The sequence below is a fragment of the Equus przewalskii genome, chromosome 26 (genome assembly GCF_037783145.1).
Source record: "Equus przewalskii isolate Varuska chromosome 26, EquPr2, whole genome shotgun sequence".
Taxonomy (NCBI): Eukaryota; Metazoa; Chordata; class Mammalia; order Perissodactyla; family Equidae; genus Equus; species Equus przewalskii.
Genome location: NC_091856.1, coordinates 32,346,089 through 32,362,501, shown reverse-complemented (window position 1 = coordinate 32,362,501; position 16,413 = coordinate 32,346,089). Strand labels below are relative to the sequence as shown.

The following is a 16,413-nucleotide window of genomic DNA, read 5'->3' as shown; positions in this document are numbered from 1 at the left end:
CAGGCTCTGCCGGCTCAGCTGAAAGGGAGCTTAACAAAGAGCCGGGAGAGGAAGAAAGCGGAGAAAAGCACCCATGGAGCCGGCTCCTCGCCTGTGGGGCTCTTTCTCTGCTGGCTCCCCCTCTTTGTGCTCCAGCACAGCTCAGAGATGCCCTAGGGGGACAGACAGGGCTCCTCCAGGGCCCAGGGGGCCAGGCTAGGGTCACCGTGTGCCTTTGGGAGGGAGGGGTGGGTGTCCTGGAGGGGAGTGTGTCCGGCACGCGGTTCTCACTTGGAGGGCAGTGACAGAGGGAACCGAGTTCCCGAGAGCAGAGCAGCCCTCAGCATCTGAGGCCCAGTCCCCCACCTTTCTGCTGTGTGGCACTGGGCCAGGGATAACCTCTCTGAACCTTGGTTTTCTCATCTGCAAAACAGGAACAATTCTGCCACCTGGCCTGCCCGCCCGGAGAGGGTGGGAAACCAACATCTCCCCCTCTTGTACTGCTGCAGCCCATGGCCCTCAGCACACACCTGGCAAGACTTCAGGGCCCCAAGTGACCCGGGACAGGCCACTTCCCTTGCTAAGGGCCTCACCTCCATCTTTTCCCTGCCTCTGCCATTATTATCTCCATTTTGCAGATGAAGAAACTGAGGCACACAGAGGCCAGAACCGCTGGCCAGAGCCCACAGCTTGTCAGCAAGGGGCTTGGATTCAGGTTTGTCTCACCATCTTAACCACGACTTTGTGATGTGTACCCACCTTGGGGGTGGGAGGGCTACTGGTCGGTGGCAGGACTGACGGGAAAGCCACAGGCCCATGGGTCCAAGAGTCTGCAGGTAGGGTCAGAGCTGCAGGTGGCCAGGCCACTGCCCCCAGTGCTGTCTGGAACCTGGCCTTGGCTAAGCCCCTGGGCCCTGGTATTAAGGGCAGCTCCAGGCCTAGCAGACCTGCCTTCCCGTCCTGGGAGGGGACAGACCTGGGATGCCCCAATAAGGCCTCCTCAGCACCCTGCAGCGGTTAAGGGTACAGACATTACCCTCCAGCCAATAACCCAGCGCCCCCCACCCCGGCTCCTTGGGGAGGGGTCAGATTTGGTCCTGGGCTCCAGAATAACCAGGAGTGGAGGGGATCGTGCTGGATTTGCAGAGCGGTGGCTGGGGCTGAGGTCCTCCTCCCTCCATCATCCCCTGTCCAGCCTGGCCAGGCCATTCCCTGGTCCTGGACACACTGATGTGTCCCCTAGGTCCTGCCTCAAGTGGAGGGCAGGACACTCAGTGCAAGGGACACTCACACACCCACTCTCACACACTCACACTCGTAGGCTGCCCAGACCTGGAGCCCTGACACACCCCCGTTCCCACATCCCCTCCTCCACCTTGGGGTACAGGCGGCGGCTGCTGGGGACTCAGCCCAGGCCGGCCCTGGCCACTGGCCTGCTGAGCGCCCTCGCCGTGGCCAGCGCTGGAACGTGCCCTTCTGCTGCCCCCACACTTCCACAGCTCAACACTGACTACAGGCTGAGTTCAGACCCCTCTGCCTGCTGTCAGGGCCCACCACGACCAGACTCAGCCTTTCTGGAAGATTCCAGCACATCCACAGTGCCACATGCAGTTCCCTCTTCCCTTCTCTCTGTTCTTTTGCTCAAGCTCTTCCCTCGGCCTGTCCCCACCAGGTCCCAACACACATGCCTGAACTCTGCAAACCTGCTCCCCTTGGCCACCATCGGCCTCAGGGGACAGCACCAGCCTCGCTCGTTGCACAAGCCAGCGCCCAGCACCTCCCTGACACCTCCTCCACGCCTCACACCATGATGCACCAACTCCCGTCCTCTGTTCCTCCCGAATCTGTCCAAGGCCAGCCTCCCCTCTGTCTCAGAGGCCACCTCCCTGGGCCAGGCTGCCATCTCGAGACCTTGGGACCACTTCCCTGCATCCACTCTTGTCCCCTACCGTCCTGAGTGACCTTTGCAGATCTGCTCTCCTCACCCTGCTCTATAAAACTCTTCCAAAGCTTCCAGCCGCCTCCAGGACGAGAGCCACATGACCCTCTCTCAGGCTCAGGTCTGTGCCCCTGGGACCTCATCCACGGGGGCCCTGCCCTTTCCACCAGTCACTCCTCACCTAGTTAACACTCCTGGTCCTCAGGCACCCCTCCTCAGGGACCCCTCCTGTGACTCCTGCAGAGGGCAGGCCCCTGGGGCCAGCCCCCCCAGCTCCCTGACTGTCCCCTGCCAGCCCGCTGCCCTCTCATCATTATGATGCATTATTCATAATGGTTTGTGCAGCCTCTGCCTCCTCTGCAGGACTGGGAGCCCCATGCGGGCCCGGCTGCGTCTGTCTTGTTGTCACTGTGTCCCCGGCCCCCTCCTCACTCTACTCCAAGGCAGGAGAAGGGGAGCCCCAGGTCCCTTCCTCCCTCCCCTCCAGGAGCCCCTCCCTGTGGAGGTCACGGGTTTTCAGGGCAGCCCCCCTTGTCCCCTCCGCAGCGGTCCCCACAAGGGCAAAGACATGGTGTGCTCCTGATGGCTGGAGAGCACCGAAGGGCAGGGCTGCGGCTGCCCTGTACCCCCACTCTCCAAGCCACCATGCCTGCACAGCCCTGGGCTGGGGCTGCTACGGGAACGGCAGGATGCACAGCCTGGGTGGGGGTCCAGCAGGAGAGCCCACAGAGCAGGGGTCCCGGGTGAGGAGCCAGAGGGGTGTGGGGAGGGCTGAGGAGGCGGGCAGCGCCCCTCCACATCCATTCCCCTCCCAGAGACCCCGCCAGCTGGCTCCCCCCACCCCAGCTGGCCCAGCCTCTCCCTCCACTCCCCTCCATGGCCCCTCTGCTCCCCGTTCCCCATTCCCCTTCCTCATCCCCTCCCCGCCTCCTCTCCTCTCCTCTGCTCTCCCCTCTTTTCTCTGAGTCCTTCTCCCTCGCCTCCTTCCTTTCTTCTTCCTGGGTTAAAAATAATCAACTTTCTGGGAAGCAGCAGCAGCTCCTGCTGGGCCGCCCTCCCCACACTTGGGAGCCCCTGAGAATAGCTTTCTGCGGTTCTCAGCCCAGCCCCTCCTCTCCCCGCCCCCTCCCTGCGAGCTGACTAATAAGCCCGGCGGCACCGGTGCCAGCTCGGCGAGAAAGCCATTAACCGCTTCGTGCCCGGCGGCGTGGACGGCGGGAGGGGGTGCGGGGCGCCCGGAGGCGGGCCGGGCAGCACCCAAGCCCCAAGCTCTGAGCGCACATAGTAGACGCTCAATTAATGCTGATGGTTGGATGCACTTTGACCTCTGGCCACCAAACCGGCCTGTCCAGCTGCTTATGCAGCTAACTCGGGGGCTTGGTGGCAGCGAAGGGACCTCAGAGGGCACTCAGGCGCGGAAACCCAAGAGATAGGGAGGGGCTGATGGATCCATGGATGGGGCCACGTGGAGGGTGTGACCCGGCCACAGGACTCCCTGCCCCCTGGCGCTGGGCACCGCCTGAGAAGGGCCAGGGCCGCGCCCGCTAAGTGTGGCCAAGGGCAAGGAGAGGTTGAAAATGTCCTGGGGTCCAAGGACGTCCACTGCTGCTCCGGCCTTTAGCCATCATCGACTCTCATCATCGAAAGGGAAAACTGAGGCCCAGAGGAGGCGGGACGTCTCCAGGTTCCTGCCGCCGACCTTAAAGGATCCAGGGCCGACGGAGACCCTCAGCTCCAGCCCCGGGGTTTCTGCGGGTGTGGTTGGGGGGGACATCAAGGTCAAAGGTGAGGGGTTGGCCGAAAGAGAAGGAACTCGAGCGGGGGCGGGCCCGCCGGCTCCGCCCACCCCGCGCGGTCCCGGCATTACCTCATCGCGGCGCGCACCCATTGGCTGGTTCCCCCAGAGGCCGGCCCACTGCGGCCGAGCCGGTAACCCTTTCCGCCCCGCTGGCTCGGCCCTGGCCGGCCACCTGCCTCCGCGGCCCACGCGGCCTTCAGGAGCCCCAGGGCCACGGAGACCGGGGGAAGGTGACGTGGGGGCGAGCCCGCGGCCGGGGTTCTCAGTGGTTAGAGCACAGGTCAGAGAGCCTGGCGTGGGCCCCTCCCCCGCTACTAGCTGTGTGACCTTGGGCAGCTGGCTTCACCTCGCTGAGCCTCCTCCGCTTGTTTTCTCAGCTGTAAAAAAGAAGCGAATGATGTAACGCCTGCCCTTCGTAATTCCTTCCCCGAGTACTTGCCAGCGCCGGGCGCACGTGGGCTCCGCACCCCACGCTGCCTCCTCGCTGCAAGAGGTACCGTTATGATTATGGGCTTTCAGACGAGGAAAGCGGCTCAGAGCGGTGAAGCCGCCTCCCAAGGTCACAGAGCGGGAAAGTCACAGAGCTGGGATTTGACCCCCGAGTGTCTGTGCGTTCTGAGCCTGACTCCTACCCAATGCAAGATCCTGCTTCTGCTGGGAGGTGCTGCTTCTCCGAGCTCCTGCTCCCCCAGGAGGCACAGGACTCACGTTCCCCAGCCAGTCAGACCACCAAGCATCACTGTGACCAAATGACACCAGTGACAAGCTGGAGAGCCAGGGCCTCCAGGGAGGGAAGGCTTCCTGGAGGAGGAGGGGCGGGAGGAGCCTGAGACAAAGGCAGAGGGACTGGGCAGGGCACAGTGGGGAGGCACTAAGTGGGGTCTCGAAGTCTGGAGGATCCCCTGGGGTCAACCTGCTTGTCTAGGGTCAGCCGCCGGATGCCCAGGGAAGCGGGTCCTCTCTGCGCAGCAGGGGGCCAGGAGCACAAGCGGAGGCCCACATACCTCATGGCTGAGTGTTTACGAGTTATAAATCACGCTTACAAACTGCTAAATAAAATATGTTCTGTCCTCTTTCTTTGACAAATACACCTTCGTAAGGACAAATGCCCCTGGAAGGCTGGGTTTGCGTTTGGAATCCAGACTCCTGGGCCAGTACTGGAAGTGGCAGCCTGGGGCCAGCTGGCCCCCCCGCCGCCTGCGGCCCCGACTCGGCCCCTCTTCTCTTCCCCTTTTCCAGGAAGGGTTTTGTGTGCTCAGGTGTGGACCTTCCAGCCTGCGTGCATAAACTCTGTCCACATCCCCTGCAAAGAGCAACCTCGGGGCCACCCTGGGGCTTAGGGTGCCCAAATGCAGCTCAGACCACCTTCCGGAGGATGGGACCAGGAAGTGGGCTGGGGCCACTAAACAGGGGATTCCAGGGTCCCAGGTGCCCAGCTCTTGGATCTAGCTGGGCCTGTCCCCTTGGTCACAAGGATTCCTTTCCCCATGAGGAAGGGTACAGCAAAAGGGCCAGAGGTCTGGGACTCAGGTCTGAGGGTGCTGTTGAGGTCCCTAGGGGCTGCTGCAGCTGGGATGTCCCAGGCTGGACGCAGGGTCTCCCGTCTTCTTTGAACTTGCTTCTGACCATCCCTTCCAGCCATGCACCCTGACCCTGGCCAGAGCCCAGGTGCCATCCCTGACTTCTCCTCCCCAGCCCCCAGCCCAATCCTTGACAAGACATGAGAAGCTGCCCACCTACAGGGGTCAGCTCCCTTCACCCCTCGCCCGCTGCCCGGCTCCTAGCCAGGCCAGGCTCCCCGCTCCCACTCTCTGCCCTCTCCCCGTCCAGTCTGCCCTCTGTGTCAGCCAGACAGATGTTTCTAAACTGCAAGCCTGACCACTTCCTTCCCTCCCTAACGCGCCCTGGCTCTCGGGATCTCGGTGTAGCATCCCCAGGCTCCACATGTCTGCTCCCCCCAGCTTCTCTTCTCCTCGCCTCACCTTGGCTTCTGAACCCCAGTGATTTGGGCCTCCTCTCTGATCTGGACAGCTTGATGTCCTTCCTGCCCTGGGCCCGCATGCATGGTATTCCCTCTGCCTAGAACCGTGCTTTCTGCTCTTCATCCTGCCAATCTCAACTTAAGTGGGGGACCCTCCCTGACCCCCCAGACCAGCAGAAACCACACTGTAATGAGCCGATTCGCTCTGGCGTTCCCTATTTCAGGTGTTTTCCCCACCTGGACCATGAGCGCCAGGAGGCAGGCTCTATCAGTCCTGTTTACTGCTCCATCCTCGGTGTCGGCGGGGCGCCTGGCCCGGAGCAGGCGACACTGAAGGTTCACCGGACAGATGGGTCTGCGCTGGACTAGAAATCAGCAGACTGAGAGTGACCACTGATGTCTGTGGCATGCTCCCTGTGTACCAGGCCCTGTTTTTAAGCACGGTCTGTGTATTCACTCACTTCTGTCTCCCAACAGCCTTTGAAACAGGAATTATCACTCTCCGCATGCTACAGACTGAGGACACTGAGGCACACAGGGGTCAGACGCAGGCTCACAGCTGGCAAGCCACAGACCCAGATTGAGACGCGGGCAGCTGAGTCCCAAAGCTCAGCCACCTCCGCCTATCTAGCCCCAGCTGGGCCAGTACCTTGCTGTGGGTCCCCAGGCCAGGGTCCCCACCTCTCTGAGCTGAAGCTTTTCTGTGTGTGCAACATAGGGTTGCCAAAGTGGTGATCCCTGAGGTCCCTTCCAGTTCTGACAACCTGGGGTCTCATGACCCCTCCTGGGAAGTTCCCCTGATGATCTGCCCTTTGGGGAGCACCTCCCCTCAGCCCCCCCCCCAGGTCACAGGCAAAGGCTCTCTGCAGAGGTCCCGGGGGTGATGCCCAGGAGCTGGGTGGGTGGGGAACAGCGGGGTGTGAGTTAGGCAAGGTGGGCACGGGACACACTCATTTCTCTGCAGATGAGAGAAAGGCAGGCGTAGGCTGGGGGTGGAGCCAGGCCTTGGGCTCAGAAGAGGGCGAATCCGGGCTCCTTCACCTTAACTGGCGCTGCCCGGCCTTGTTCCCCTCACCCGTGCTGCCCCATACAAGCCTCGTGGGGCTGTCAGAAGGGCTCACGGGGCCTGGCTCACGCCGCTGGGGGTGGTCAGTACTTAGAAACTATGGCCAATTTTCTTTTTTTAACCAGTGGGTCCCAGAAGGCAGGAGGCAGGGCCCGTGGCTCCCCCAACAAATTAACCCTGTGGTTCTAGAACTTACCTCCATGGGCAACAGTCCACCTCAGAGAGGCAGGCGCTCTGAGCACCAGGTCGGGTACCCAAGTCGCGCCTGGCGGTCGGTCATCACGGCCAGCTGTGCTGGGCCTGCATCTCAGAGGGCTGCTCTGCCCTCCTAGGCCGGGCCATGTAGATAAGCTGGCTGCCAGGTGTTGGGGTTCAGGCAGAGACTGGAGGCTGGTGTGCTGGGGGGCCTGAGTGCAGAGGTCAGGGGCCAGGGGACACTTGGAGCAGAGTTAAGCTTGGGTCCCCAGGTCAAGAGCTTCACACACACCATCTCAGGGACTCTTCACAACAGCCCCGTGAGATATGCACCTATTTTACAGAGGATGTGACATGGAGGCTCAGAGAGGGACAGCGACTTGCCCAAAGTCACACAGCCAGAAGGAGGAGCCTGGATTTTGCTGTTAATCACTCTGTCCCCTGCTTCCGCAAAGGTGCTCAAAACATATTCACACACAGGATGAGTGAACTGATCAGAAAATTTGTGGGAGAAACCCTGGGACACACACGTGGGTCCATGTATGGGAGTGTTTATAAAGGAGCAGGGGTGCCTCCTCGTCCCCATGCCAGCACCTCTTCTTCCCTGTTTTTGTCCTGCTGCCTCCGTTTGCTCACTGCTTGTCATCTGTCAACTCTGCTCAACTCCGAGGGCAGCACGTGATTCCGGTCGTTCCTCACCGTGGACCCAGCACGTGATTCTGTGCGGGGCACACGGAAGGCACCAGTGGCTCCTGTGAATGAAAACACATGAGCGACAGATGGTTGTGCAACCTGGCTCCCCGCTCCGGCCCCTGCATATGGGGATGGGGGGGTGCCACTCCGAGTCAGAGCTCAGGGGAGCTGCTGGGCTCCTCCTGGGCCAAGGGAGGGCCCTAGCACCCAAGGGGCAGTGAGGACAAGAGTAGGCGCGTGCGGTCATGGGGCAACTCATCCGAGTCCATCTCCCGTGAACGTGTCCACCCTGACGAAGGCCGGCCACTCGCTCCTTCCCTGTGTCTGCCCATCCCCCTCCTCTCCCTCCTGATGCTGGTCACCCAACTGGACAGGCTGGCCCTCCCTCTCTGTGCGTTTCTCCTGACAGGCGGGGCAGCCAGGGTGTGCTCTGGGGATGTGGGCTGCAGGCCAGGCCCCCCGAGGGCTGCTGACCGCGAGGGGCAGCGCCAGGGACAGACAAGCCTGCTCCTTGTCAGGACCCCAACCCAACACCCCACCCCGGGGGGCCCGGCACAAAGGGCCTCAGGGACCCAGTCTGCAGGAGGCCGTGACACTTGGGGAAGGGGCTCAGCGAGGGGCCGAGCTGCACCCAGCAAAGCTCAGTTCACCCACAAACTCGGCCCGGCAGGAAACCGGTGGCCATGCTGATATCACCATGACTTTTCTGAGTTGCTACAAGGTACCTTCAGTGCTGCCCCATTTTACAGATGAGAAAGTTGAGGCCCCAGACAAAAGTGACCTTAAGACTCTGGCCCAGTTGAAGTCACGAAATAGCCCCAAGGCCCTGGGCTGGGGTGGCAGAGTGGGGACAGGGGGCAGCTGGACACTGGTGCTTCCTCTTGAGTAGCCGTAGTCTGGGGTGGGAGTGGGGCTGACCAAAGACCAGGTCAGAGTGACCTGCGGTGACAGGGCCCGGCCCAGAGCAGCTCTGGAGGGAGGGAGGACAGCTGCTGGCAGCAATGGGGGTGGGCACTCGTTTGAAAGGGCCTCGATGGGGGCGGGACTGGGACACTACTGACCATGGGGGGTCAGGGGTCAAGATACCAACCAGCGAGACTTGATGCCAGTCCCTGTGCTGGAATGGAGGAGGAGGATGGGGCCCTGCGCTTACTGGGGGGTAAACCCCACGATGGGGGTGAGGGGGCAAGATTAGAGGCTGGAGGAGCCCGGCGGGGGTGGGGGGGGAGTGTGGGCACCAACGCCGCCTGGATGCGTGCTGTGTGGTCTGTGTGTGAACGTGTGTGTTTACTGTGTGGTCAGGGTCCGTAAGGCGTTTGTACTGAATGGTCTGTGACGTGCGTGGGGTCCGTGTGTCTGCGGTCTATGGCATAGGGAGTGTGCGCGTGTGCGAGTACGTGTGTGTGCACCTTGTGTCTCTGATCTGTGTGGTGTGTCTGTGCCTCTGTGTGGTGTGGCCTGTGTGATGTGGGGGAGTGTGTGCTGTGTGTGTGTGTGTGTTGTGGGGTGGTGGGAAGTGGGTCACTCCCCAGGGGAAGAGCTAAGGAGAGATGGAGGAGGAGATGTTAACCAGGAAGCGGGGAGAGGAGACGGGGTGTTCCGAGTAGGGAGGGGGAACAGCAGGTGCAAAGGCCTGGAGGCACAAAGAGCAGCCTGGAGAGCAGAGGACTTGAAAGAGTTCCCGGAAGCCTGGGGGTGGGTAGGGAGAGGCCAGGGTGTGGGGGCGGTGGGGCAGGCCTTTCTCTGTGAGCTTGAGGGGGTGTGTGGGCACGAGCAGAGAGGCGCTGAGCCACCTGGCCAGGTGGGAGGGGCGGGCCTGGACCAGGGCAGATGCTGGGTGGAGCTGAGGGTGTGCCTGGCGCCTGGGGAAGAGCCAGAGCCCTCCCTCCCGCAGCCCAGCCTTGCATGTGGGAGGCTGCAGGGTCTGGGCCCCCAGCCCTGAGCTGACTCAGTGCTCAGCCTCTGTGAGCAGCAGCCGAAAGCTTCTTAGTTTCCCATCTAGAAATTGCGTCCCGGGATGATGTGCCAGAGGCCCAAGTAAAAGCCGAAGAATTGCAGATGTTTTTGGCACACTCTCCGTGCGGCTCTGGCAAGGACCGGGTGGGTGTAACAAGCTTTCCCAGCACCCCACGAGGCCGGAGGAGCGGAAGCCGACGGGGCCTGGCACAGGGTTCGGCTGTTGGCACCACTGGCCTAAGGGCGCAGAGCGGGAGCCAGGATGTGGACCCAGGCGACCGACTCCAAAACGGCCCTCTCAGCTGACTTCAGCTGGAGCATCATCTTAATCACACACTAGCAGCTGCCCCCGACTTCACAGGCAACCTGTCTTTCCTCATTTGATCCTCCATCCTCCCAGATTCCGCATGGTTATTATACTAGATTATCACTCCTGCTTTAGAGACAAAAACGCTGGCCAGAGGCCCACGGCCTGGCCAGGACTCAAACCCAGGCGTGCGGTTTTCTCCACGTAGACCCTAAAAGGGTCCTCACACCGGGGCACCAGCCTGTGGCCCCGCAGAAAGAACTTGGAACTCAGGGCCCAGAAACCCAGCTTGGACTGGCCCACCTGCTGTGCGACCTTGGGCAGGCCCCTTTCCATCTCTGGGCCTGGGCTCGCTCAGCTGTGCAATTCACTTCCTGAGTCTGGGAAGATCAGTTGAGCATCTGCTAAGGGGCAGAGGAGGAAACTGAAGCTCAGAGAGCCTAAAGGACAGGCCCAAGGTCAAGCAGTCTGCGTAAAAGACTCCCAAGTTTGAACCTGGAACCCCAGGGTGTGCCCTTCCCCGCGGCCTGCGCCCCAGCCCTCCCTCCCCAACTAGTGATGTCCCTGCCCTGGTGGCCCCAGCGCTGGGCGGACCGCCCCACGCGGCTCCAGGCCCTGCCAGCCTGACGTCAGGCCGGGCCGGCTCGGCACAAACAGACGGCGCGGGCCGGGCTGGGCCGGGCCGGGGGCGGCGATGACTCAGGGCCGAGCCGGGCCGGGAAGCGGAAAGTTTTGTGCCGATGACATCAGCGGGCGCGAGGGCGGGAGGGGGCCGGCTCCGGGAAGCGCGGCCTGGCGGGCGGCCCGGCCTGGGCCAGGGCGCGGGGGGACGCCGGGTCGCCCCGCTCGGCCACCCCGGCCCCGGCCCGGCCCCCGCCGCCAGCGAGGAGCGGGCTCCACCCGCCTGCAAAGACGCCGCGCTCCCCAGCGCTCCGGAGGCAGCGGCATCCATCCTGCTGCGTCCCTGCATTTTAATTACCGCCGCATTAATATTCATGAGCCGAGACTCGAGGGGGACCGCGGGCTGTCATCTCCCTCGCCCGCGCACCCCCGCGCCCCTCTTCCCCGGCTGAGTCGCGGGTTATTTTCCCTCCCGCTCCCAGCCCCGCCCGCGCCAACAGTTGGTGCACACAGATCTGGGGGGGGGGGTGAGTGTGCGCATGAGTGTGAGCGGGTGTGGGTGCCGTGGGCGAGGGCCAGGGTGGGAGGGGGAGGACTGGGTGCGGGTGGGGGCTGAGCGTGAGCTAGGATGTGCCTGTGGGGTCTGTGTGCAAATGTGTGAGTGTGTGTGTGTGCTGTGGCTGTGCCTGTGTGTGCACGTCTGCTTGTGTGAGCATGTGCCTGTGTGAATGTACGTCTGTGTGCACACGTATGTGCCTGTGGGTGTGGGTCTGTGTGCGCTCTGCGTGTGTGTGTGCATGTACACGTGTGTCTGTGCAATCCCGGGGGCTGTGTGCAGGGCTGAGGGAGGCGGGGGTGTGTCCCTGTCTGGCCTGGGCTTGGGGAAAAGGGTCAAGGCTGTTGGGATTAGCAGAGCCTGATTGCACAGATGGGGAAACTGAGGCAACTGGTCCAGCTAGTGAGGGGTGGGGCTGGAGCCCAGAAACGTCTGAGTGCAGAGCCCCTGGCTTTCAGGACGGCACCGTGCTGCCCCCTGGGAACCTGTGTGTATGTGTTGGGGGGCCCCACCGGCGTGAACTGGCAGTTCCTCAGGCCCAGGGACAGAGTGGGTGCTTCCCCAGAAACACGGCTCACCGGCTGTCTCCCTCCCCGGGCCGCTTTGCTGGGCTCCCAGTTACCCCTCCTTGCCCCCCACCCTGCAGCCTGCCCACAGCCACCTGCACACCAGGGGCTCCGCAGGAGGGTCTTGCTTCACAAGGGAGCAGGCTCCTGGCCCTCCTTGGGCCTCAGGCCAGGAAATCATTCATTCATTCGTTCATCCAACAAATGTTTAAGCGCCTGCTATATGCCGGTCACTGTTCTTGGCGCTGGGGAATCCTCCGAATTTACAAGGAGCCCACGTTCTGTTCCCAATTCTGGTCCTCTCCACCCAGGGGGGCCTCTGGGCTCTAAGAGGGGGCTTTTCGTCTTTGTGTGGATGCTACCAGGGATGCGGGCTTAGGGACACGTGCACTAAAGATGGCTCCCCGCCCCAGGCTTGCGGCAGAGGTCCCGAGTGCGCATGCGCCGCGGGAGGAGGGGGCAGAAAAGGGCTGCGTCGTCCTGGGGCTGGTGCGGAGCCGGACAGGCCGTGCTAAGCAGCCTCTGTCTCTGCTCCTCCCGCCTTCTGGAACTTGTCCTCCTCCGCCTCTAAGCCAAATAATTCCAGGGGCTGGCTGATCCGCCTTTCCCAGGGTTGAGCAAGGCTGTCATCCCTCTCGCGTCCACCCTGCCCCAGTGCTGGCCTTCTGAGACCCAGAACAAGCTGGTTGTTTGCTCCCGCCTCTCCACCCACGCGGCGCTGGGCTGGAACTCCTGTCCCAGCCATGTCCCCGAGCCTTCCCTTCCCTCTCGGGGGAGCTCCACCGCAACACAGATAAGGGGACAGGAGGTCCAGTGCAGGACTCTATGGAGAGGAAATAAGGGTTTCACGGGGCTTTGCAGGTCGAGTAAGAGTTTGCCCCTATTCCAGGACCCGGGCAGGCAGAAGGCATGAGATCTGGGGAGACCCAGGGACGGGTTTTCTCCTGAAGAGCCTGAGGCCAGGCATCCTGGTGTAGGGACTCTCAGGCGAACCCCCCCCCCCCCCCGTGAGAATCCCACTCCCGCCTCCCTGTGAGAGCTTTGGGGAGTGAGCCACTGAGCCCCCATTTCCCCAGCTGTCAAACGGGGAGAGCAACACACGTTTTTGTGGATTATATTCAGACTAAGAGACACTGCGGGTAAGGCACCTAGACAGCGCCTGGGGTCCTGCATGGGACAGTCTGTCCTCAAGGACAGTGGGAGCCTGGGCTCCGTCCCCATTTAGCCCATGATAGGATTTAAGGTCCAGCCGATGTCCTATGGCCGAGCCAGCGGGGAGGAGACTGGTGAGGACAGACATCTGGGAGGAGCAGGGACGGGCTGAAGCCATCCTGGGTCAGGGGCGCTAAGGCTCTGGGCAAGAGGAGGGTCTCAGGCCTGCAGCCAGCCGCTCAGCTCCCTGTAGGTCTCTGAGATGCAGCCCCTGACCGCCCATCACTCAAACAGCCGCCAGAGAGGCAGCTGCCCACCCATCCCGGCTCCCTCTGCTGTGGCTTCCCCCATCTCCCTGCCTCCAGGCCCCCTCTTCCTTTTGAAAATTTCCTCTTTTTCTTTTTCTTTTTTTCTTTTTTTTTTTTGGAATCGTTATACCTCTACAAGGCAAAAAAAAAATTTTTTTAAGGAAACGCAGTAAAAGTTCACGCGACGGATCCTGACCCTCCCTGTCCTTTTAGTTGTGTGTGTGCGCGCCCAGGACACCTCTCTGCCTGTAGAATAGAGCTGTCCTTCTAACGCTCCCAGAGGACGCTGTCCACCTCTGCTCAAAGACCTTCGGCGGCTCCCCGCTTTCAGAGAGAACGGCGGCTCTGGAAGGCCTTCGAGGCCCAGCCCCCAGCGCCGGCAACGGGCTCGGCTTCTCTCCGCACCGCCCTCCGGCCCCCGCAGCTTTCATCCTCTTACGCTGCCTTGCGTTGCTGGGCCTGCCTCCAGGGATGGCCGTGCCCTCCACTAAAACTCCTCTTCATTGCTCAAGACCAGCCTTCCCTGTCCCTCCCCCAACCCCACTCTGTGCCTCCTGGCCAGCTCCCTACCTCTCCCTCCACCCCCCCCCACGGAGCCGACCTCTCCTTTGTGAGAGTCTCATTAGAGTCTTGTGTCCTGACTCAGTTAAGAGCTTCTTGAAGGCCCGGCCACGCATCCTTATTTTTGTTGCCGCCCACCTCGGTGTCTTACACATAGTAGGTGCTCAAAATGGTTCATTTTTGAAAACATGCAACTTGCTTTTTCTTTAGGGATTCAGGCTCTAAGCCAGGAGATCAGCATTTGAATACTGACTCGTTCATTTCCTAGCTGTGTGTCCTTGAGAAAGTGAATCGACCTCTCTGAGCCTCAGCGACTTCATCTGGAAAAGAAAGTTAATAATAAAACCTTCCTCCAAGAGAAACAGTGAATGTAAAACACCCAGCATGGCTGAAGCAGAGAGCGGCTGACATGTTCTAGTTATTAGCGTTATTCAGTCTCATCTTATTTAGTCTCATTCAGACTTCTCCAAGGTCACCGTTCAGTTTGGGGCAGTGCTGGGACTCGACCCCCCCCATCTCCTCCTACTCCAGTGCTCCTTACTCCCCTCTGGTGAGTGAGGGTCACAGACCACTGTCTGTGTTCTGCAGAGAGGGAGAACAAGGTCCAGAGAGGCTGAGTTGCTCACCTGGGGTCACACAGCCTTGTGAGCGAAGCGAAGCTCAGCCTGCCTGCCAGGTTCCTTGTGGGTTCTCCAGGCCACTTAGGACAGGGACCCCACAGTCCCCACAGCCCCAGTGAGACCCACCATCCTGATGGGGGCCTCTGCTCCTCCTGGTGGCCAAGCAATCAGCAGAAGTGGGCCTCCCGGGGCAGGGTGCGAGGGGCTGTGCTGGTGCTCCCAGGCACCCTCTCCTTCATCCTCCCGGTACCCTTTTATCCCTTCTCCCAGGGGTGCTTACTTGACTCCCGGGGTGCAGGCCTGGTAAAGGGAGCTGAGCCAGCCCGGCTCCTGCCTGAGCCCTCCAGTGACAAGGGGGACAACAGGCTTGGGCTGGGGCTGGAGGCCAGGCGCCCCCCAGGGTCGGGGATGCCGGTCTCACAGACCCTCCAGGGGTCCCTCCCCTGCCCTGGCCCCGCAGAGCCTGCCCAACTGTCTCTGAGCCGCACCCAAACTCTCGTCGGCTCTGCCAGGGAGACTGGAAATTTCTGCTCAGCGGCTTCTCTGGATGATTTCGACACTCCGCTCAGCGGGGGCCGGGAGGAGGGGCCGGGCGCTCCACAGGCTTGGCGTTCTCACGGCTCTGCTTGGGGGGACGGGCAGGGGGGCCTGGCTAGGCCGAGGTGAGTCCCTCAGAAATAACAACCACCACCAACAACCAGCTCCAACAGCAGTGACCGCGTCTTCAGTGTTCACTGTGTGCCAGCCCTGTGCTAAGTCAAGGCTTGCATGGCCTCATGGAACTTTCCAGCATCCAGGCAAGGCTGGCACTGTTACTAACCCATCTCACAGATGAGCGAGAGAGGCTCAGACTGGGGAAGGCAGCCACTCCAGGCCACACAGCCAGGGGGCAAGCCCAGGCCTTTGACAGTAGCTCCAGGTCACTCACTGCTGGGAGCAGGCGGGGCAGGAAGGCACCAAGCGGTGGCGGCGTGGCGGAAACACTGGGCGCCCCTAAAGGAACTGTGTACACAGAAGTCAACCAGGCTTGACCAGGAACTCTGCAGTCCAGGGGAAGGTGTGTCTGGAACTCGGGCCTCTCCTGGCATCCAGAAGTGTCCTCCTGGGCTCTGGACCTGAAGAAGTCTGGAAAGTTCTCTCTACTAGTGGTCCTGGTACACCAAGAATTCCAGACGTCTCCCACCTACCCTGGGGCCGGGGGCGTCTGGCACCGCGCAGTCAGAAGTGGGGCTCCTGGGAAATCAGCCGGTGGCTACGGGGGCCCCCACCGTGCGCCCGGCCCCGCGCCCGCAGGGCTGTACCAGGCCCCAAGTCGCCACCAGGGGAGGGGGAGTGTGAGTGGATGGGCAAAGGAGCGGGGACCAGACACGCTGGGCAGGCAGCTGCGGGACCCGCGCGGCATGACGACCCTCACGGGCCTCCCGGTCCCTTCCCTCGGGGCAGGTGAAGATGCAGTGCGCTCCCGGGGAGCCGCGCGGGGGCGGGGGCGAGGGGGCCGCCCCGGGCCTCGCTCCCGCGTGCCCCGCGCCCTCCCCGCCCCGGGCGCCCGGTTCAGCGGAAAGGAATGTCTTGCTCGGCGGGGAGGCGGCGCAGCCCCCCCTGCCCGGGCCTCGTTTATTGCGGCTCCCCAGCCGGGCGCGTTCCGCCAGCCGGGCTGCTCGCCGGGCCCCGGTGACTCACCCTCGCGTCCCGCCGCCGCGCCCGCCCCCGGCAGACCCTCGCCCGACGGTCGCCCGAAGTTGGGGGGCGTCTCCAAGGGGGGGGGTGCGCGCGCCCCTGCCCGCGGGAGCCCGCCGCCGCGCCCGCACCCCGCCCCCTCCCCTCCGCTCCCCTCCCCGCGCCGCCCGCCCGCCCGCCCGCTCCCTCCCCTCCCCCCTCCATAACTCAAAAGCTTGTCAAGCTGGTTCCAGACTCCTGGCGCCGGGCTCCGCTCCAGGAAAGAAAAAAAGGAAAAAGAAAAAGGGAAAAAGCCGGCGAGAGGGAGAGAGGGAGAGAGGGAGAGAGAAAGGCCCGTCGAGCGAAACTGTGCGCCAGGGGCGCGCGCGGCACAGCGGTCCCCGTCCACTGGCCCTCCCCACTCCCCCGAACCCTAGCGGGGAACCCCCCGCACCCTGG

General features: G+C 62.5%; 1 long non-coding RNA gene across 6 annotated transcripts; it reads right to left on the bottom strand.

Moving 5' to 3' along the window:
• Positions 1 to 3,351: 3,351 nt before the first annotated feature.
• LOC139079760 (uncharacterized) lies at positions 3,352 to 16,115 on the bottom strand. 6 transcript variants are annotated; one of them, XR_011533685.1, is made up of 3 exons: positions 14,305 to 16,108; positions 5,935 to 7,710; positions 3,352 to 4,093 (listed from the first exon to the last, which is right to left on the bottom strand). It is a non-coding gene; the product is annotated as an uncharacterized lncRNA (long non-coding RNA). The 6 variants fall into 6 exon arrangements; XR_011533686.1 differs by having other exon boundaries at positions 3,352 to 6,062; positions 6,960 to 7,710; XR_011533687.1 differs by having other exon boundaries at positions 6,960 to 7,710.
• Between the last annotated feature and the right edge of the window lie 298 nt (positions 16,116 to 16,413).